The 22,746-nt window shown below is 41.7% G+C and overlaps 1 protein-coding gene across 2 annotated transcripts in view; it reads left to right on the top strand.

Annotated features, from left to right (window-relative positions):
- The first annotated feature begins 14,799 nt into the window (after nt 1–14,799).
- LYPD6 (LY6/PLAUR domain containing 6) overlaps nt 14,800–22,746 on the top strand; it is a 61,626-nt gene continuing 53,679 nt past the window's right edge. The window contains exon 1 of one of the 2 annotated variants that reach the window (XM_063116577.1): nt 14,800–14,831. The gene's annotated coding sequence lies outside the window, so the exon portion shown is untranslated. Of the gene's footprint in view, nt 14,832–15,331; nt 15,390–22,746 lie in introns of those variants that run through there. The other variant, XM_063116576.1, reaches the window with a different exon arrangement.

The raw sequence follows: 22,746 nt of genomic DNA, 5'->3' as shown, positions 1-22,746 counted from the left end.
TATCTTTCTGTACTGCCCAGTTCACACATGCAGAACTACACAATCTCCCACATCCTTCAGCCACATGGACCATCTGTTCAGCGGGACGAGGGGGAAGTCCGCAAGCCCTACTGTGCTCATAGTTCTTTGGAGAGACAGAAATTTTTGATTTAAAATATTTTTTCTATGTGGAGCCCTAAATGTATCTTAGTCCATCAAATGAGATTCACACACACACTGCCAATTTCCCACTTTATACTTGACAGAGTTCACACAATGCTTTCTTGATGCTGTGAATATTTCATACCTCCTGACCTTGCGATGACACGTCCCTAATGCATGGCCGCCATCCAGCATTCCATTTATAAAACAATATTATCCCAGTGCAATTTTTGCGTCCTCCGAGTTGCTAGTCTACACAAAAGCAGTTAATGAGGCAGCATCCATGGCCAAACAAGTAATCTGGGCCCAAGTCCAGGCAAACACTTAAGCATGCGGGCACATTGAAGCACATGAGTAGACCAGGCAATCCATGTGGAAATGGTAGATACAGCTTTAGTATTATTATGTATGTGAAAGATGTGTAATATTTGGTTAATCACAGATAAGTCTTGCTACTCTGTGAGCTTCTTTAGATGAGTGTTTTATAGTACGCTCATGACTGGCCACCCATGGAAGCCTGTGGGTCATTTTGATGATGCAGTGATCCTCCTGCATGTTTTCCATTCCTTCTGCTTTTTCTTCATTACAAAATAAGACTCCGAAACCTGACTTTTCTGAATTATACTGTTATTTCCTGCTGTGTGGAGGAGAAATTGTGCTATAAAAGGCCCACTAAAAGGCCTTGTCCAACTAAACTGAATGGGGCATGTGGTCACTGCTTTCTTCCCTGCATGATTCTACTCATTCTTATTGCAGAAGAGAAGCAGGAAGCAGAGCGACAATAAGGAAATGTGACCCCCCCCCATCTGAAAAGGTCCTGTGTCCTAATTTAATGTGCTTAATTTTTTGCCTCTTCTCAGGTTCTGTCACTTACTTTTTAACATGCCTTAAATGTAGGATGATAAGAAAAGCCGTTCTGAATCAGACCAAACACCTGTCCAGCCCAACATTCTGTTAATACCATGGCCAACCAGCTGCCTATAGGAAGCCCACAAGTAAGACATGAGTGCAATGGCACTCTTCCGGTTGAGTTCCTCTGCAGCTGCTTTACAAAGGCAAAGTGCCTTTGTGGGAGATAGGAGATAAGGAAGGTAATATATAGCCATAGGCATATTCTGATACTGGAGGTAGCACATAGCCATCATAACTAGTAGCCATTGATAGCCTTCTCCTCCAGGAATTTCTCTAACCCCCTTTTAAAGCCATCTAAATTGGAGGCCATCACTACATGTTGTGAAAGCAAGTTCAATAGTTTAACAATGCTCTCTGTGAATAATAATAATAATAATAATAATAATAATAATAATAATAATAATTTATTTATTATCCGCCTCTCCATTTTGATCGAGGCAGGGAACAACAGTAAATATAAAATACACAAAACTGAATTAAAACATAATATACATTGTTAAAACATCCTAAAATCATTGTAAAAACATCCTAAAATTACACTGGATAGCCTGCCGGAGGAGATCAGTCTTAATAGCTTTCTTAAATGCTGATAGACTGTTAAGTTGATGAGTCTCCTCCATGAGGCCATTCCACATCATGTCTCCTCACACTCAGCCGCTCTTCTTCTTCTTCTTCTTCTTCTTCTTCTTCTTCTTCTTCTTCTTCTTCCTCTTCCTCTTCCTCTTCCTCTTCCTCCTCCTCCTCCTCCTCCTCCTCCTCCTCCTCCTCCAAGTTAACTATGTCTTCAGTTATGGTAAGTTGAGAATAAATAACTGAATGGAATTTCTTGCTAGCAAAAGATCTAAAGATAAATTAAATGACAGTCTGCTGTCAACAATATTATGTTGAGGAAGAGCCAATTTATTCATCGTGGAACTTGATGAAATAAAAGATATAAAAAAAACATGAAAACGATGATATAAAAGAAATGTAAGAAATTGCTTTTCTATGCTCTCCAGTAATAAATCTTTCTTAACATTTTTGAGGTGAGACGAGATTAAAGGTATTACGTTGATTATAATTTCTTCCTGATGTAATGAGAGCCAAAACATATTAATCACAATTATGCATCACACTCATAATTATAACATCTTTCGTTCCAGGATGCGGAACCATATCACGAACAATAATTAGGAAATTAATTTAAAAACTTGTGCACAGCTACATCTAACACCCTTGTTTCCCTGATGCTAGCCTCCCCCAACCTGGTGCCCTTCATCTAGTTGTGGGTGATGGGAGTTGAGTTGAGATTCATAGATACTGGAACTTGAGGCTATAATATGATTTAATGTTCTCCGAAGCTTTCTGGAAGTGGTAAGTTTAACGCAACCAGGACATTCTCTGTGTGCTATGGCTGGTCCTTTGGATTAAAAACTGAAATACCAACCATAAACTATGTCCTATCCCTTCTCCAGATGTGTGACGTACTCTATGAATCCAGATCATCTAGCTTCTGGACTGCTTTTGGGACAGAACCTGCTTTGGTTGTGCTGGTAGACTTACATCACAAAAAAGAAAGGAGGAGTCTTCCTCTGTTAATTCTTCTAGACTAGCCATTCCTAACCTTGGGGTCCTCAGATGGTATTGGACTGCAACTCCTAGCTTTCCAATCCAACATGGGAAATTATCATGATGATGGGAATTGCTGTCCAACCACATCAGGATACCTATGGTTGGGACATTTCAGTGTCTTTCAGTACAGTGTTATCCTTCTGGCCTGCCTCTGGAATTGGGACATGGCATTGTAGTGATTTTTCTCTTCCCTGGAGGGTAGGTCCTAGACAGTGGTACTGGCAGATTATTGAGCACATTTAGATGAGCACTCTTAAATTCTTCGAACACAAGGAGGAATAACTCCTGAAGCAAGCTACAGTCTGCCTGACTTCTAATTCCTTTAAACACTTTTGTTTTAATGTCTGTGACCATCTCTACATTAAGGCAAAAAATGCACCCTTACCATTTCTTCTAGGGTGACCATATGAAAAGGAGGACAGAGCTCCTGTATCTTTAACAGTTGTATTGAAAAGGGAATTTCTGCAGGTGTCATTTGTATATATGGAGAACCTGGTGAAATTTCTTCTTCATCACAACAGTTAAAGCTGTAGGTGCCCTGCCCTCTTTTAAATCTGGTCACAGTTTAGCTGAAGCATAGCTCCTGCAGCTTTAACTGTTGTGATAAAGAGGAAATTTCACCAGGTGCGATATGCATACAAATGACACCTGCTGAAATTCCCTTTTCTATGCAATTGTTAAAGATACAGGAGCCCTGTCCTCCTTTTCATATGGTCACCCTAATTTCTTCTTCTTCTGGTGTCTTTCTGCATTGACTATGGCTCCTTGAGACAAACGGCAACCATGTGATTTGTTATTGAAAACTTCCCCTCTCCATAAAGTTCAACAAAACAGTGCCATCTAGTGGCTTTATTTTATCCCACAATAATTTTAAACAGTGCATTATCTCTGATTATATTTAAAGCAAGAATATCGGGGGAAAGGATGGGGGACATCCTGGAGGTTGACAGTGTCATGTAAAGGAACTAGAAACCTCTGTGAGTGGCAAGTCATGAATATGCAATAAATCGCTCATGTAGAGAAGCTCTCTAAATCTAGGCTCAACTTCCACCAACTTCTGTACTTACATAAAGTACAGAAATTCAAAAGTCCCTAACTAGGCCATTTGGATTTATTAAAAAAGATCTTTTTATTTCAGTTTAGAATCTTTGTCTACTTTTGAATACTTAAGTAGTCCTCTGAGGTGGGCCTCTTTTACTTCCAAACTAATAGGTACTTGAACTCCCGAGTATTAAAAGGAATAATACAGCTGGATCATGTACCTAATGACCGGCTATCTATCTGTTGGAAGAAGAAGTCAGCTTGGTGACCTGTTGCTTTCTCCATTGGCCACTGCTTCATGAAGAAGGCCCTGGGACCCTTCTCCCCTCACAGAGGCCATTCCAACCAACTGCCTTCTGGTCAGGACAGGAAAAGAAGTAAACAACCATCTCTTCAAATAGACTTTTAAAACAATTTTTAATTACATAAATCCTCCCTCCTTATCCCTTATTTCATGTGGGTTATGTCTTATATTTATAAGGGCAGGGACTTACATGCCATGTATCTTTGCATGTCATTCCTGGAGCCTTTTCGGCTAAGGAAAAGGTTTTACATGCTGTAGACAAATTAATTAATCAATCATTCAAAAAGTTTTGGACAACTCAAGAGGACCCTGATTGAGCACAAGATTTATTTATTTTATATATATATATATATATATATATATATATATATATTTGAACAGAGCTACTTGCAAGAAATACAAATGGCAAGCATTACCTTAAGAGATGGATCCCCCCTTTTTCCCTCTCACACAAGGCCAGATCTACATCAAGCAGAATATAACACTATGGAAGTGGTTTGAAAATGGTACATGGAATGTGTGATGGGCCCCAAGAATTGTCAGTGCATTTCAATACCATTATGAAGCAGTAGTGTAGATCCTGCCTAGGAAAGTTATTCAATATACTACTTCATTCCCCTTTCCCTTTTGCATGACCTGCAAGAAACACTGTGGCAAAATTGCAAGGCGATGAGAGTGGATGTGAAGAGGACTATACAATAAGAAGTACTATGAAGAAATGTTTTCAGAGGCTGGGAGGGGATCTACACTAGTATATGAAACGTTGTTTTTACAGTCATTGAACGTTTTGTTTTTGAACTATTTAAAACATTGCAGTTTTTAAAACGTTTACTTACATTTTCTCTTTCTGTGGGAATGCATTCTTTTTGGGCACACTAAGAAAATAAATCTGTTTGTTCTATTTCCCCGTCTGCCAATTTCCCCTCCCACTTCCTCTTCTCTCCACTTCAATTGCCCCTCCACCTACAAACATGCCTCCCAAAAGTGAAACTGGAAGTGGCTGCAAAAAAGAGGCTTGAAAAAAAAAAAAAAAACACGGTTCCAACTTTGGGCGCAGAAATTACATAAACACACCCCCTCCAGGAATGCGATTGGCTAATTAAGAAATACAGGAAACCCATTTAATACGATGAAATCAGCCACATCATAACAAATAGAACTACTTATTTCAGAGAAGTTCAAAATAAAAACCGGAGAACAGACAACAATAAAACGTCACAAACTATATGTCATGTGGCATAATACTACGAAACGCACACTTAAAAACGTTAAGACACATTCTAACTTGACTAGTATAGATCTCCTCCAGATCTACACCAACCAGGATATAACACTTTGAAAGCAGTTTGAAAGTGGTATGTGGAGTGTGTCATGGCCCCCAACAGTTGTCAGTGCACTTCCATACCTTTATAAAGCAGTAGTGTAGAAGGATTTGGAAAGAGCAGACTGAGGAGAAAGAAAGCACATGGGTGATTGGAGAGAGAGAGAGAGAGAGAGTGTATATCAAGGAGTTGGGAAAAGTGAGAATAGGAGAGAAAATCTGGTGGTGGGTGGAAAGCCCAGGAACGTGTTAGGGATGGTGGTGCTAATTGTACAGTAATGTGAACACACTCTGTAAATTTCCTATTGGCAACTCTTGGTAATCAAAGCTAACTGGTGGATAATCATAATCATAATATCATAGAGTTGGAAGGGGGCTATAAGGCCATTGAGTCCAACCCCCTGCTCAATGCAGGAATCCACCCTAAAGCATCCCTGACAAATGGTTGTCCAGCTGCCTCTTGAAGGCCTCTAGTGTGGGAGAGACCATGAAATCCCCCCTAGGTAACTGGTTTCATTGTTATACTGCTCTAACAGTCAGGAAGTTTTTCCTGATAGCCAGCTGAAATCTGGCTTCCTGTAACTTGAGCCCATTATTCTATGCCCTACACTCTGGGATGATTGAGAAGATGTCCTGGCCCTCCTCTGTGTGACAACCTTTCAAGTATTTGAAGACTACTATCATGTCTCCCCTCAGCCTTCTCTTCTACAGGCTAAACATGCTCAGTTCTTTCTGTCTCTCCTCATAGGGCTTTGTTTCCAGACCCCTGATCATATCCTCATTGCCCTCCTCTGAACATGCTTCAGATTGTCTGCATCCTTCTTGAAGTGTGGTGCCCAGAACTGGACACAATACTCAAGTTGAGGCCTAACTAGTGCTGAATACAGGGGAAACAGTACCTCATGTGATTTGGAAGCTATGCTTCTATTAATGCATCCCAAAATAGCACTTGCTTTTTTTGCAGCCACATCACGCTGTTGGCTCATATTCAGCTTGTGATCTACAGCAATTTCAAGATCCTTCTCGCTTGTAGTATTGCTAAGCCAAGTATTCCCATTTTGTAACTGTGTGTTTGGTTTCTTTTTCCTTTGGCATAACAATTGTTTTTCCTGGAAAACAGATAATGTTAAGTAGTATCTCATATGCAGGCAAGAGGAGGGGAGGAGGAAGAAACAGCAAAATGTGCACCATTTTTTCCCCTTTTACTCTCCATTAATTTCACAACTACTGGTCCCAACCCTTGTAAGGCTCAGGAAGGATTTCAGATGATGTTGCAGAAAGGTGAAGCTGTGTTTATTGGTTTGCTGTAGGTGTTCCTGAGATGGAGATAGTTGCATTCCATTTCTCCGGCCTAAGTTTGCATAATAAATGTCTGAAGTCTAAACTATTGAGTTGTAAACTATGATTCATTGCTGCCCATCCCTTTTCTGCCTCGTGGAGTAATTATTCTTTCCATTTAAAGACCGTTAAAGGTGAAATGAAGAAAACAAAGATGCAATCCTCGGCTGGCATTTCCTAATGAGGTCTTACAGCTTTTCCAAAGCTTCTCATGAATTTGCACCAATCAGAGATTCCAGCTCTGCGAAAGACTGTAGTGATCCTGCCTTAGAAATATTTTTACATTGTCCCAGTGTTTTCTGGCATGTTCCCAGTGCAGCTTCTTTTTTTGCATACTCTAATCAAGAGAGAGAGAAAGAGAGAGAGAGAGAGAAAAGGAGGAATTAAGTTCATTTTCCAAAACAAATCAAATAAGGCTTGTGTGGGCATTCTGGAGAAGCCACAAAATCAGCAAATTTCTCTCTTTTTAAAAAAAAAATCTGGGTGGAATGAAACAGATTTTAGAGCATTAAAGACATGGAAAAACATTTCTTTTAAAAATGCCTTTCTTAATACAAAAGCAAAAGTGCTGTGCTGCTTCAAAGACTAAGACATTTCTTATGGCCATATTGGCTGGGGATAATATGGAATACACCAGGTTGGGGAAGGCTGGTATAAGCTTTCATGGACCAGGCTCAAAGTCACACATTAGTCTTCAATCAGTGTTAAGTTTATATCAGTTTCTAATGTGAACATTAAAACCTACATTTGCCCAAAATGCACATTGCAGTTATAAACATTTCTTTCACTACTCAAGCCATGAAGGGCTTTTTAGGTTAATGCCAGCACCTTGAATTGCACCCAGAAATGAACTGGGAGCTGTGAAGCTGGTGCAATACTGGTGTGATATGGTCATAATGCCCAGTTCCAGACAGTACCCAAGCTGTCATATTTTGTACTTACTGAAGTGTCTGGACTGTCTTCAAGGGCAGCCCCACATATAACACATTGCAGTAATCCAATCAGAAGGTTACCAGGGCATGGATCACTGAAGCCAGGCTGTCACTATCCAAGTAGGGTTGTAATATGCATACCAGCCTAAGCCACGGAAAACACTTGTGCCTTTAGTGACAATGCTGGATATAAAAGTGTAACCCCTTCTAGAATAGGTTGAATACCACTCAGTTGAAATACCCACCAGCAGTACCTCCATCTTGTCCGGAATGACCTTCAGCTTATGGGCTCTCATCCAGTCTATTACAGTGCCAGGCACTGATTAAGCACTCCCACTTCCTCACCTGGATTTGATGAGAAAGAGAACGTTCCAAATGATCTTCCCCAGGCTTTCATGTAAATGTTAAATACCATGGGGGACAAAATGGGAATTTGCAGGACTCGAAAACATACATGACATCAAGTCGAGCACCACCCAGCATCACCTGCTAGAAACAGGCATCCAACTATGAGAGAAATCACTACAAAGTTGTAGTCAAACAGTCTCTTGAGAAAGATACCATGGTCAATGGTATTAAAGCTGCTGAGATGTTCAGGAGAATCAACAGGATTGTGCTCCCCGTGTCCCTCTCCTGGTAAAGGTCATCCCATAGGGCACCCAAGGCAGTCTCCGGGCCAAAACCAGGCCTAAACCTCAATTGAGATGGATCTAGGTAATCAATATAATCCAAGAGTGACTAGATCTGATCAACCACCACTTGCTTGTGCACCTTGTCCTGGAAGGTGAAGATAGCCATTGGCCTGTAATTCAAATCTGGGTCCAGGATATTTTTGTCAGAAATGATCTCACTCCTGCCTCCTTTAAGGGACCACTCTGTCCTGTAGGGAAGAATTTATAAGTGTTCAGTTCAGACTTGTGCAGGCTGCAATCCAATGGAGTGCTTGGAAGTCAATGGGACTTACATCTGAGATATGTATAGGATTGCACTGTAAGTGGGATAGAGAAATGAACGATATTTATAAAACTGTGGAAGGTGTGGAGAAACTGCAGAGAAGAGAGTGTTTGTCCCTTGTAATATTGGAGATTTGGGTTGCCTGATAGGCATCACAGTTAAAATGGATTCCCCCCCCCCCCCAGTTGTATGCTTTAGGAAGTGTTTTGGGAATAACATTATTTAGGAAATACAATGAAAAGGTCACCATTAGTTAGAAATATGCTTTAACCACAGATTGTTCAACATTTCAATTGGGTAGAAACATAAAAGCTCAACATGACCTTAAGTGAAAAACTCTTGTTGACAGCTGGTATTCTGTGGGGATCGTGAAAAATCAAATGCTTTTAGATGTGAGTCAAAGGATACACACAGACAAATACACATGGCTGTATGAATTGTCTACAGACAAACAAATTGCTTTCTTGGGCACTCCACATATTTTTCCATTGCAAAAGTGAATATTCATGGAGGAGGTGGAAGTAAGGAGAAGATGAGTAACAAATGAGACAGACAAAAGTCTGAAAGGTGAAGAATGAAATAGCAGGCAGCACTAGATAGCATTTTGAATTGCGAGAAAGAGTGTAACACTAACACTAAGCAATGATCAGTTGCTAACCACTGGGCAGCATAGATTATTCAAATAGACCACTATGGCCATTCTGCAGAGCATGGATTCTCAGAGTGGGTGTTTGGGTGGATTAACCCATTGTAGGTGGTGGAAACATTCCACAGACAAAACACAAACCCATCCTGTGTTCTGCCAGAAAATAAATTGTCATGGCCTAGCGTTATGTGTGAACCCAGCCAGTGTGTACAACTTTGTAGAAAATGTCTCTAAAGAGCTACTGTGACTTTTAACTAAAATTGGTATTCTCTATAAAAAACAGAGGGGCCTTTGCTAGACTTACCTGAAAATCCAGGGGGAGAGGAGGGGAGACCTCGCATTGTGAATAACGCGAGATCTCGCCCTCATTTACACGCAAGGCATGACGAGCTCAAGAAGAGAGGCACCGCGCCCGCCATGTTTTAATTTTCTTAAAGGGCCGGTTGCGCACGAGTGCAGGAGCGGAAAGGTAAGTTTTTTTTTAAAAAAAAATGGTTTCTCTGCTCCCCCCACCCTAGCCCGAATGGGCGCAGTGCTCCTGAGGAGCACTGCGCCCCGTGCATGGCTCCTGGTTCTGCATGAGTAATTACGCGGAGCCGGGAAAAGTCGCGGAATCCGGCCACCAGCCCTAGACCACGGGAAAAACCGGGCCAAAAGTGAAGAGCTTTATCCTGGAGCCAGGGAGGGATCATCCCTCCCTGATCCTGGGATCCCCTGTGCGTTATCTGGACGCACGGGTGATCCCAGGTATCAGCCTGGGAAAACTGCTGGTCTAGCTAAAGCCTTAGTTAAAACTGTGTTAGCACCACTTTTAACTGTGGTTTACATTCTGTAGTTTGGGTATCATGGGGGATTTGTGATAAGGAAGAGTGCTTTGCTCTTGGCTTTGATTTTTTACAGATGAATACAAGATGCTATTTGCCAAGCAGTAATTTTTGCCCATTTTTCTGGGCAGTTGGTCATCTGTAGCATCTGTCTGTGTGGAGAACTTAATGTCACCTATTCATTCACTTGCTTACATTGGGATGAATCCTATCTTCTGCCAGAAATGCCCTTCTGCATTCTACACAGAGCAAACAGGTCAGTCTATGGAAACTGAATACATGGACATAGATCAAATGGCAATACTAAAAAAAAGCCAATTGGGGAACAACTTTAAATAAATCAATAAAAATAAATTTGTTAGTCTTTAAGGTGCCAGAAGTTTCTTTTTTGTTTTTGCTGCAAGAGACGAACATATCAATAGACATCAGAGGCCCTGCTCTTTGATTGCCCACCATTTGAAGTTTAGCAGTTAGATACAAGAGAGCTGGTACCATTTTTGTTGTGGCATGAAGACTCCAGACAGCCCTTCTCAGGGAAGTCCTCCTGGACCCATCTTTACTTGCCTTCTGGCATTCAGTGAAAACAACTTTACCTTTGTCTCTTTCTACTGAAATGCTTTAAGTCCATATTGCATTGTTCATCTGTTTCATCTTGTGTTTAGATTGTTTTTACAGATGCTGTTACTCTTAGCCACTTCAAAGATTTTTTTTAGATGAAAAGCTGAATACAAACAATTAGAAATTAATAAAAGAGAATCAGATGTATTCTGTAGACAAGTGACTATAGAACTTTTGAACCCCACCCACCTCACCCACACAGAGGCAGGGACTTTGATGTCCATCTCAGTATTTGGATAAGTTCATATGAGAGGGGATAGTTCCTAAGGGATCCTGGCCCCAAATAATTTAGGGCAGAGGTGAACTTGTGGCTTTCCAGATGTTGTTGGAGTACAACTCCCATCATCCCTGACCACCGGTCACTCTGGCTGATGCTGAAGAGAATTGGAGCCCAATGACAGCCAGAATTAACACTTTAAAGTGAGCCCCAAAACAATCTGGAAGCTAATGAAGATGGCTTAATACAGAAGTAAGGAGAGTGCTTAAACCATGGTTATGTAGCCATCATGGTTAGGAATGGTTCACATGACACACTAAGCCATAATGCTTAACTCAAAATGTTTAACCATCAAGGTTTAGTGTGTTGTCTGAACAGGCTGATCTAATCCAGCCTACCCCAACCTGGTGCCTTCAACTCCCAGCAGCCTCAGTCAGCATGGCCAGTGTTGGGAGTTGTAGTACAAAACATTTGGAGGATGCCAGGTTAAGGAAGGCTGATCTAACCTGCTGGCCTGAATTAGTCCATGTGATTACACACACACACACACACACACTATATAGTATGAGAAAGTTCTGAAAAGAACAGACTTTTCCTCTTTAGGTGACTCCAGAGTGAACATCAAGGATTGGGCCAAGATTTTGTGTTCAGTTTAATTAAAATTTATGTAAGGACAAATAAAACATGACCAATGAACAAGATTTTTCCCTTACATTTTGGCTGCTCACTTCTGCAAGATGCTAGAGACCTGTGATTTCATTCGTGGGAGAAACCCGAGAAATCCCTGTGGCCTAGTTATATAAACTGGCTAGCTTCCTGTGTTGATTTATCCAACAGCCAATGAATTGTTCACACTCTTTCCCACTGCCTGGATTGAATTATGTACTGCTACAGAGATCAATGCACTCTGCTTATTTAGGTTTGTCAGTATCCTTCAGTCTTCAGAACCTGAAGTTTCCAATACCTCAATCAGAATAAGGGGGGAAAGATAAACATCAGAGCTCAAAGCTACCTAGAAGCTATTTCCAGAGGTGGCCCAACACACTTGATGTTTGAGGCAGAAAATCCAAATGCTCTCCCCAACACCACCAAGGGTGATAAAAATAGAATACTATGCTAAATAACTGACATGTAGATACCCTTTAATAGTACCCCAAATCTGCTGCTTCAGCAGGCTAGCCCTTCAATCTGACTGCCCTTCAGCCTCCGTGTACAGCCATGAGAGAAATGGCACCAATACAAGCTTCCCTCCTGGAGCAGGAGGAATGGGGAGGAATATAGGGTTTTTTTTGGTCAGGACTATGATGGAGAAAGGGTTAAACCTGCCTTCTTGTTTCCTGCAGTCCAATGAAAATTGCTCCACCCTACGCTTATTAATTTGTTGTTGTGTTCAAGATGAAGCAGCAATTACCTAGTGTGATACTGGGCTCTCCCACACTAGAGGCACTCAAGAGGCAGCTGGACAGCCATCTGTCAGGGATGCTTAACTGTGGATTCCTGCACTGAGCCGGGGTTGGACTCGATGGCCTTCCAAATGTACTGCTCTATGTTTCTGTGATTCTAAGTGCCGCACTTATTGTCACATCTAATTTGGCTCAACAAAAAACTCCTTAACTTGGTCAGTTAAAAAAACTTTTTCTCATTAAAGAGGCATCTAGAAGGAGAATTGTTGTGTGATATATTTTGAGCGTGGATGCTAAAAAGAGAAATCAACTCTGGTGCTTGATAAACATGTTTATCAAGCACCAGAACATTTTTGGATTTAAAGAATAAAATAACTTTTAACACATTTATCAAGCACCAGAGTTGATTTCTCTATTTAGCATCCACGCTTACTGGTGCGTTTTTCCCCTACATCGGCATATAGTGATATATTTTGAAGCAGGGCCTGTTTCAGATGATGGGGAGCCTTTGGCAATATGTCCTTGATGGCTTCCTCCCAGTCCTCCACCTTCACACTGCACCAGCACCAGCACCATGGCAGCAGGTCCAGTCTCAAGAACTCTGCACATGGAGAGGGCTTTCAGGCAAGCTGAGACGTGGCTTCTCCTTTGGATTGGATCCAGCCCTCTACACTGCACTGCCCAAAAGGAAAGAGGGAGTATAAAGGCAGAGGAGTTGGCCACTTCTGTTATAGGTCAGCCATTGTGGTGCTAAGAGGGTGATCAAGGGAAGGCCATCTGATCACTTGTTTGGGTAGGCAATGAGCTGCCACCCCTTTTCGCCTTTTTCTGGGTGGCAGTGCTGGGCTCAATCCCCACTGCCACTGGAAGAGGAGAGGTGAGCAAGCAAACAGCTGCTCTTTTTGCCCATTTGGGTGGATGGCCAAGAGATCCATTAACACTTGCCCAGACATTTTGCTGCCTGAAGTGAAGGATAAAATTTCTCCCTTCATCCCATTCCATATATGGAAACTGACCAATGCGATTGAGTAGTTTTGCTTCAGTACTGGAGAAGGGACAGTTCTGCCTTCCAACACCTCACTGCTGCACTGCCATCCCCTCAGCATTTGCTGTCTGAGGCAGCCACCTCACTCTGCTGAATGGCAGGGCTGGCTCTGCACCTGCTCTCTGAAAGCCATTTCATGTCTAAGTCGAAATGCGCGGCTCCCTTCACTTCTCTATCATCGCTCCAACGTCACTTCCTAATGACAGGAAGTCATTAGGCCCATTCAGTCTGGTAGGAGACAGCAGCAACTAGACTTTTTCTGGGATTTTTTGGGGTGCAATGAAGGCCAGAAGGGGCGGAAGAAGTGTGAGAGGCAGACGACGTCATGTGAGCAATCCGTGAGTGCCCAGTAATGAGTGTGCAGTAAAACGCTCATTGGATGGAGCTTTGAGTCTAGTTCGGGCAAGCATGAGCAGGTGATAGTGGTGTCAATAAGGTAGTAGTGTGGCGGTAACACAGGGGCTCCTCTGCTGCTGGCTGCTGGTTTTCATAGAAATCTAGCTGTGGTAGGTGCCAGTGGGCTTCCCACAGGCATTGAGAGCCTTGGCAGATATCTATCCCTTCTGCCCCTGGACACTGGCCCTGCTTTGAAGAGTTGAACTGTTCATTTGAGATTATTTGGGCAGTATCTGTAGTTAATGCCATTGGTTGATCACAGAAGCAGATCTGTAAGTATATAAGGATTTGAAGTTGGATTTGGACAAAGATCAGACGGCGCAAAGTGCACAAGGATGCAGCGGACAAGGGAGACGGAGGTTCATCAGACAAGTGTTTTATCACATGCACGCTACTGCCCACTTACGGATCTGCGTGCGTCCTTTAGAGCACAACATCCACCTCCCGCTGCCTGCAGCTCCCAAATCCTTTTAAAAAACACAGAAAGGAATGTGTCACAATTTCCTGCTGTGTTTAGGAAAAGTGGCGCGATCAAAACCGCTCACTGAATGGGCCATGTGCAAGTTGTTTACTTCCTCTTTCCTCTCCTTGAGAAACAGGAAGTAATGAGGGATAAAAGCGTGAGCGGCGAAGCCACAGTAAGGAAACGTGTTTCCCGTCCCCCACCTCCTTGTGATGGTAAAAAGGAAAGAGGGCAAAGAAGATACTCAGAAGAGGAAAGAGCATAAGGAGTCAACAGGTGAAGCTTCATCTAGGATGGCCCGAGTAGAGGATGAGAGGTTAAAGATGTACAGGGAAGGAGTCATGGGAAAGAAATTTGGGCAGGAAGGGATTTTACTTGCCTGCTGGGAAAGGTGGCTCCGATTGGTTGTCACAATTGGCCTGTTGGATCAGGAGAAGACAGTTCCAGACTTTCCCAGCACCTTGTGCCACAAGCTTGAAGGGGCGGAGGGAGAGTGGTGGCTGCCAGGGAAAGGTTCTTCCCTCCGTTACTAGGGAAGTGGATCGGCGCCGGGCTCAGGAGCCCCTGTGTGAAAGCCACCTCTCATCATGGTGGCTGCAGCGAGAGAGGGGTTGGCCGTCGCCGTAGGGTAACCCCCAACGCTGCCCTCGTCCCTTCGTCGGGTGGTGGTTAAGATCAGGACGGCTTGGGGAGCTGGAAACGTTTGGGGGGCGGTCGGGAGTGATTGCAGCTCGCGGGCTGGGCAGAGGTTGCGAACCCGTATGAAGGTTTGTAGTGTATCTCTGTGCATGTGTGTGTATCCTTATGCGGAAATGGAAGACTTTCAGAGCTTCGGTGAAGTGCAACCCGTCCAGAGCGATGGTATTTTAAACCCACTTAACCCTGGAAGAGCCACGGTGCTGCTCTCGACGCGATGCATTGTCTGCTAAAGCCCTGCCGTGCAAAGACTTGTTCTTGCTCTCTCCCTCTTTAAACTCGGGCGACAAGCCCTGCAGCGCGTCTCAGCGCACTCTGATCAGCCAAGCCACGCTAATTGGGCAGCCAATGGCGAAGCCGCCCAAGAATTTAGCGTGGCTGCCCGCGCCCTCATTGGCTGGCTGGAGTGTCTGAGAGGCTGAGCGTTGTTCCATCGCAGGACTGCAGTGCACGCCGCCAGCCTCGCTGCATTGTGCGCTCGTGGGATGGGGCGGCTGGCCGGAGGCGGGGGTCTGGTCACCGAACCGGTGAGTGGAAGGCTTCGGTCTGTCCGGGCTTGTTTTCGCGAGCACAAAAGGGAAAGGAGGGTCGGGGTGGGAGAGGATGAGGCACGTCGCTGTCTGGGAGAGGAGCTTCGGCTTTGTCGGCTGCTGCGTTTCCAAGCGGGATCTGCAGCAACAGATGAAATGTTGGGGAAATTGATCGGCGCTTACCAAGTGCACGATCAAGAGCGCGGTCGCCCCCCACACCCCGGTCTTGTGTCTGGCTTTTACTTGGCGCTGCAATCGTGTCATGACAGTTAATGGTCCAAGGTGTTGACCAAGTGCAGGCGGGCTGGAAAGGGCAGGAAATAAAATGCACGCCTCTCTCGGGGAAGTTTGGAGCTGGCGCTACACAAATGCATTCGAGGCTGAGTTCTCCCAGATAATAATGCCATCGAGGAGAGAGGGAGAGAGAAAGAGATTCCTTTAATTATTGAACAAAGTGATTTTTATTTAACTTTTCCCACAGACTGGAACATATTGTACAGCTTGATGGCTAATTAACTCAGTTCAAAAAGCATAAAGACATATAAATGTGGATCTTTGAGGTGCAGCTGTATTAATTTTAATTAATGAGACACCCTGGTTTTAATTGATTTTCCATTAGAAAGCTCAAAGACGAGACTAAGTATACACCTCAGTAACTACAAATAGCGCAGTTCAGACATTTGGATTTAGGGCTATCTAGTGCCAACGATTTTAGCCGGACGGTTTATTTGGCATTGCTAAATGTAAGCTGTGAAATATTCTTGGTGAATGATAGTTAAAGATGCAAAACCATATCAACACCTTTTTATATGACAGGTCCAATGGTTCACCTTTCCGGCCATTTTCAGTAATTTGAGATACCTGCAAATGTTTGAATGTGTATGTATATTTTCCTGTGAATTCCACATGTTGCTTCCCACAGTTCAATGTAGAGCATTTCATCTGTGAACCTGAGCAAGATGCTCTTCTCACTGAAGAGAAGACTTGCATCCGAAATGAATAGATGGAGGGTGTTGCATGCAGTGTATCTAATTTAAGGAAAGATGGATGCAAAACACAGTGCAATCCTGAGTAAATGTATAATTTACACAGACGTAAATCCCACAGTGTTTGTTGCACACAGAATAAATTCCACACCACAGTATTTATTGCATGCTTACCTGAAAGGAAACACCATTGAACACAGTGGGGATTACTTCTGGGTAAACATATGACGCTATTAGGCATTGATCGTAAATACATTTACTATAAACTTGTATTAGTGACATAAAGACTAATTCATGCAGGTATTTTATGTAGTACTCTGAACCAGCTTTCCTCACCTGGGTGCTCTCAAGGTGTGTTGGACAACAACCCCCATCATCCAACCAGCATGATGGGAGTGGTAGTCCAACATATTTTGATGGTTACAGGTTGCGGAAGAATCCTGCAGATTCTATCCTGAATACCATCTTGCGACTTAAAAATGTTTATCTGTGGTTGTTGTAGAAGAATAAATATAATCTTTAGTTTATACTATCTTGGGGCATAACATTTCTTTTATTCAACTTAGAGCTTTTATTATATTAAGTGGTATATAAATACTATTAATAAAAAATAAATAAAATAAATTTAGCACCTGATGGAGACAAGTCTCTCTTTCTGATAGAACTTAAGCATGGGGAAGCCTTATTATTATTATTATTATTATTTGGTTGTGTTGAGTGTTTGGTAATACCTTTTTCTGAAGTCACTTCTTTTGAAATCAAAATAAGTCTCATTAAAGTTAAGTCTATTTTGAACGATGGAGCTAAAAGGGACTTATAAAGGTTTCTAAGACATAACATGATAATAAAAGGGTATTGGTGAGATATACAGGATGTTTTCCCCTCTCCCTTGTAGCCCAATGCCCATCTGCTTTGAGATTTGGGAGGCGTGTAGGAGGATGAAGTGGGAAGGACCGCAAGGCGAAGTCCCAGAACTAGACTTGTGTGTCCTTGGATTTAAGTCATTATTTGATTGGTCTGTTGTATACATATACAATCAACCATTCGACCATTCTCACGAGTGTGTATATGATTTCAGCCTTAAGTTTGCTGCTAGGGAGCTAGAGAGCATGCACATGTTCTTGGGACAAAGCCCCACTGAACATAGTGGGATTTACTTCTGAGTAAACATGCATCGGATCAGGATGCAAGGGTGATTTTGCACCGCCATGTACATCACTTGATACAACATCAGGTAACTTATACATGTGAATGAGAAATGAGGCAAAGTGAGGCCATTAACTGGTTCTCAAGTAATGATGTATTGATGCTTATAATTGCCAGATGTGTCATAATAAAAATCTTTAGAGGCAAAGAATGTTGATGTGTTTTGATTTGGTAAAGTAACTAGATTGCTATACTCAGGCAATATTTTTAACCATTGGTTGGTGTCTTTTTAGAAACTCTCTGCTTTCCTGACTCTCAGTTTGCACATTTGAATGAGCAATTACAGATCTAGCATCACAAACAGAAGATCTGTATTATCTGGCATCATCTCAAGCTGTACTGTGATTCACATATGCAGTTTTGAAGTTAAGCAATGAGACAGTGAATGTAAGGATATGAATCTCTAAGTGGTCTGGCTTCATGTATTTGTGGATGGCTGATATTATAGACAGTAGATATGTAGCACTGAATGATGAAAGGCAGACTTTAGGCTTGTGTGTGATCTACTTTGGTGTTTTTTATTATTTATTATTTATTTATTTATTACATTTCTATACCGCCCAATAGCCAGAGCTCTCTGGGCGGTTCACAAAAATTAAAACCATTCAAAGTATAAAACAACAGTATAAAACCATAATATAAAGTACAATATAAAAGTACAATATTAGAATCCTCAGGTTCACAATAAGGTGCAAAATAGTGACTTGAGGGGGTGAACCAAATTTAAAATTCAGGGAGTGAATTCAATTACCTACTGCATCCCTCTGGACAAACATAGCATATACAGATCAGTGATGCTAATTTTGGGGAGAGGGAAAACATTTTTGTTGTTGCTATTGTTAAGTGACTGAGAGTCAGAAATGTTGCCAATCTGTAAGTAGATCCTCGCTATCTTTGGCCCACTCTGGATGTTAAAACTTTAAATTATACTTTCAGAAATGTTGGCTCTTTTGGATCTGCTTACCTTTAGTCTCTTGGTGATTGCCAGACATTGCCAGATTTTAGAATTTCCTATGGACCAACATGGTGAACTTCATTTTAGGATTCACTAATTATGGCATAGAAACTTGCATAGATAAATAAAAGCCGTGTTGGTCCGTAAGAAATTCCAAAATCAGACAATATATTTATTAGGATCAACCAAAAATGTACTAAATTGTAAGTAAGCTTTTGCAAACTCCAGATCTCTTCATCACGTTGGATGTTACACTAAGCAGAATGGTTATTTACACATATGTATATGTAACTACAAATAATTATACAATATAGGGCATGATCCTGCAAAGAGGGGTAGTTTTGAGTTCTGGTAGGATTAAATATGTACTTCACTGTGCAGTTCAGTTTATGTCTACTCAGAGGTAATTCCCATTGAACTCAGTGGGACTTACTTCCAGGTAGTATGCATTGGATTGGGGCCTAACCCATCTCTTCTTAAAACCAGTGGTCTTAAAATTCCATAAATGGCCAGATTATATATATTATATGTACTTTATATTTGTGATTCCCATGATTTCTTACACAGCTTTCCTGGAAAAATACATTTACATAGTACAATGATTTAATGGTTTGTGATGCCATAGCTTATGTAGCTCTCATTCATCAAATAGATAAGGCCTGTTATGAATCAAATAGTTTTTATTTTGTGAATTTGAAATGATCTATAAAACCTGGAAGTACTGTAGGGGTTGTATGCAGTGGTGGACTTGCACAAATGGAAAGCACTTCCACTTATGTAAGGTGGAGCATAGGATGTTCACTGACTACACCAACCCAGTGCAGCTTCCCATAGTCCCTGGAAAGCTTCTCCTAAGAGTTGGAGGACTCTCTGGAACAGTACGGTGTATGTCCTGGAGGACTGCATTCATTAGAGGCAAAAATTGGGTCTCACATCTTGCATGAGCAGAAGTGTTTCCTGCTAGCCACCATTGAATAAACTCATGAATTAGTTTCTGTTCTACATAGTTGAAATCAATGAGATTGTTAATTTAACAGAAGGTAGGAAGAGGGATTCATGCAACATGTTCAGTAAACCATCAGTCCACATGCAAACATGAGCTTGGGTGCTCCCCATCCCCTCTTTTCCAGTGCATCCATGAGGAGAAGATCAGATGCTTCCACTTCCATTTTAGTGTTATGTCTGAGTGCTAAATTGTGTTTAATCTTAACTCTGCTTAGTGAAAACAAGCCAGCTTCCTAAACTTTGAATTGGTGTTGAGTTGTTTCCACACAGTGGTTTAGACATAACACATATAAATCATATTTTAGAGTTACGAGAACAAGCATGTTGAACTTCTGGATTGCGTGGTTCCACTGCCATCTGAGAGGATGCATTCAGAAACGTTTTTTTTTTACTGTTTTAGTTTAACAACATGTTACTGTGTTAACTGAACTCTTACAATTTCCATAGTGGTAGCCGTGTTAGTCTGTGTTAATCTGTATTGCAGCAAAAATAATATTGTGGCATCTTAAAGTCTAACTGGTTTATTATAGTATAAACGTTCATTGACTAGACTGAGTCCACTTCCTCATTTATATGAGGTGTTACCAGTTTCAGTTATATCAGACAAAATGTAGTTAGTCTTAATGATGGTTTACTGAACCAATTCAAAATCAAACTGTGTTATGATATAACACTGAACAGAGGTTAATTGAAACTTCTGAAACAAACACAAGATGGATTTCACAAAAACCGACATCCCTACATTGCCTGTCCTGGAACCCTTGAGCCTGAAGGAAGTCACTGGATTGGATTAACATCCACTGAATAGAGATCTGTATGATGAAAGAATGGGATGACTCTTCAGTGCATAGTAGCTTTCTTAATGAGCCAATTTAAATATTAATAGAGTATCTGGGTTGCTATTTCCCTGTGGCTTCCGTACACACTAGTGTGGCAATCCAGTGTGTATGTAATCAGCAGATTGTTGGGATGTAACCACAGCAGCACTGCAGTCCTCAACAGGAGACCCAGCACTATTATGATTCTGTCTCACGTAAGTCTCCAATTTAGATGTTACTCAAGCAGTGTGGCAAGAAGTCAAAAGGAGCCAGCAATCACTCTGGTCTGGTAACATATAAAGTGACTCTTCCATGTATTAGAACCTGTACATATTTTTGGCTTTCATATCTGAAAAATATTATAGGCATTGCTTAATACTCTTCCAATTAAATTAGTTGGAATCTCAGCAAGTTCAGGTATTTGCTTAAATATGCTTTAAAATATTCAAATCCCAGGTGGAACAAAGTGTCAGTGGCTCGCCTAAAACGAAACAATGAAGGAGCCAATCTATCCTCTATAGGGAATGTGTTCCTCTATCCTAAAGTTGGTGCGTTGCTACAGAGAAGGCCTTGCCCATATGCTTACCAACCTAACCTCCTAACAGGGGCTGTTTTTACACCTGCCTTTTTTCCAGGGATTGTCCCGGGATCATCCCTGTGCATCCAAACGACACACAGGGGATCCTGGGAGCAGGTAGGGATGATCCCTCCATTTTCCTGGGATAATCCTTAGGTGTAGAAAGGGCCAGGGACTCCAAAACAGATCTTAAACTATGAGCACGGTCATATGGTTGCCATTGCAAAGCCACTCCTCTCTGGGTGATTTAAGTATTAATTACTTACTTAACGTGTGGGTCCCAGGCAGTCTTCCATCCAGATGCTGACTAGGTTGCATCCTGCTTAGCTTAAACAGTGGACAGCAATGTTTGCCCTTGGAGCATTTTCCTACTCTAGATCACATAAGTCCATCAAGATGCCCATTTCAAAGACAAATGGACTCTTTGACTGGGTTCAGACAACATGATAACCAACAGTGGTTTAAATAGTTGAGTGTCAGTTATTTAACTCACCGTGGGTTATCGTGTTGTGTGGAGGGAGGTTTTTTTAACCAACGGTTGGTTATTTGGCTCAAATAACCAACGCTGTGCAGAGTTGGCTATTTGAACCAGCGTTGGTTATTGTGTCATGTGGAGGGCACTATTGGTTATTTCCTCAGCCACAATTGGTTATTTCTTCAGCCACAGATTCACAAGCAAGAGTAGCCAAAGTGATGGTGGCTGCTCTAGTCCAGCTGGCAGGATAGATTTTCAGGAGCAATGGCTGGTGGGATACTAGCAGGAGGACTAGGAGGAGAGAGAGGGTGGGGGATGAGTGAGTCAACTTAGTGAGGACTAATAGTCAATTCAAGGCTGATCCTAATCCACACCATGTTTGATTATTTTTATGTTGTGTGTGGATTACCCCCCAGATAAACAACGGTTGAATTGATTATTACCCCTCCTTTGACTATTGTGTTGTCCGAATGCAGTCTTTGTAAGAACTGTACCTTGTTGTTTGATTACTACAGCTTGAATTAACAGCTTTCTTTGTGCTTCCTGAAGTCAGAATTAATCTTCTTTTGTCTTTATCAGAAATTTGACATCTTGCGGTTAAAATGTATGAATCCTAAATTTAGTCTATGCAATAGTCAGTATTTAAAGAGCTGCCTACATTTTTTCTTTATTTGCATGGCTACAAAATAATTTGTTTTATTAAAAATCAAATAAGGAACCATGCTGAATAAAATCCTGACAGGCTTTCTGTTTTAGTTTAGAAAATGAGTTTAACAGTAGTGGAATTTCTTATCCTTATTTAGGGTAGTTGTAAGATTCCTCTGGCATTTCTTTGTGTGGGGAATACTACAAATATGTACAGTTCATGTATTCTAACCATCAGAAGTAGATGAATGGTACATTCTACACATATTCCAAAAGCCCTACAATTCCATCTTATGTATTATTTGCTGCTGCTGAAAACATTTAAGATATATTTAATAATTCTGTTTTATGGCGGCATATATGATAGGCATGATAATGACATAATGTTGGGTTTATGGATTTTCTTAGAGCCAAAAATGGTGGTGTGCCTAAAAAGAGGGTAGAGACACCCTCCCCTTGTCGAGAAATATTTGACCCCCTGTGTCCCTCCAAACTCCCCAGACCAGTGGGAGTTGAAAGTAGTGGGTGTTCCATGTATAGTCTTCTAGATCATAGCTATAGTAGTACATTTTCCCTCCGTCCATCAGCAATCTGGCTAGGATCCAGAAAGCTGTAATTGACTTAGTTACCCCCGAAACCCCTATCAGTAGTACCAAACATCTGAAACAGTTTTTGCCTAACGTATCA

The sequence above is a fragment of the Elgaria multicarinata genome, chromosome 2, assembly GCF_023053635.1.
Source record: "Elgaria multicarinata webbii isolate HBS135686 ecotype San Diego chromosome 2, rElgMul1.1.pri, whole genome shotgun sequence".
NCBI classification, from domain to species: domain Eukaryota; kingdom Metazoa; phylum Chordata; class Lepidosauria; order Squamata; family Anguidae; genus Elgaria; species Elgaria multicarinata.
This window is presented reverse-complemented; position numbering and strand designations above follow the sequence as displayed.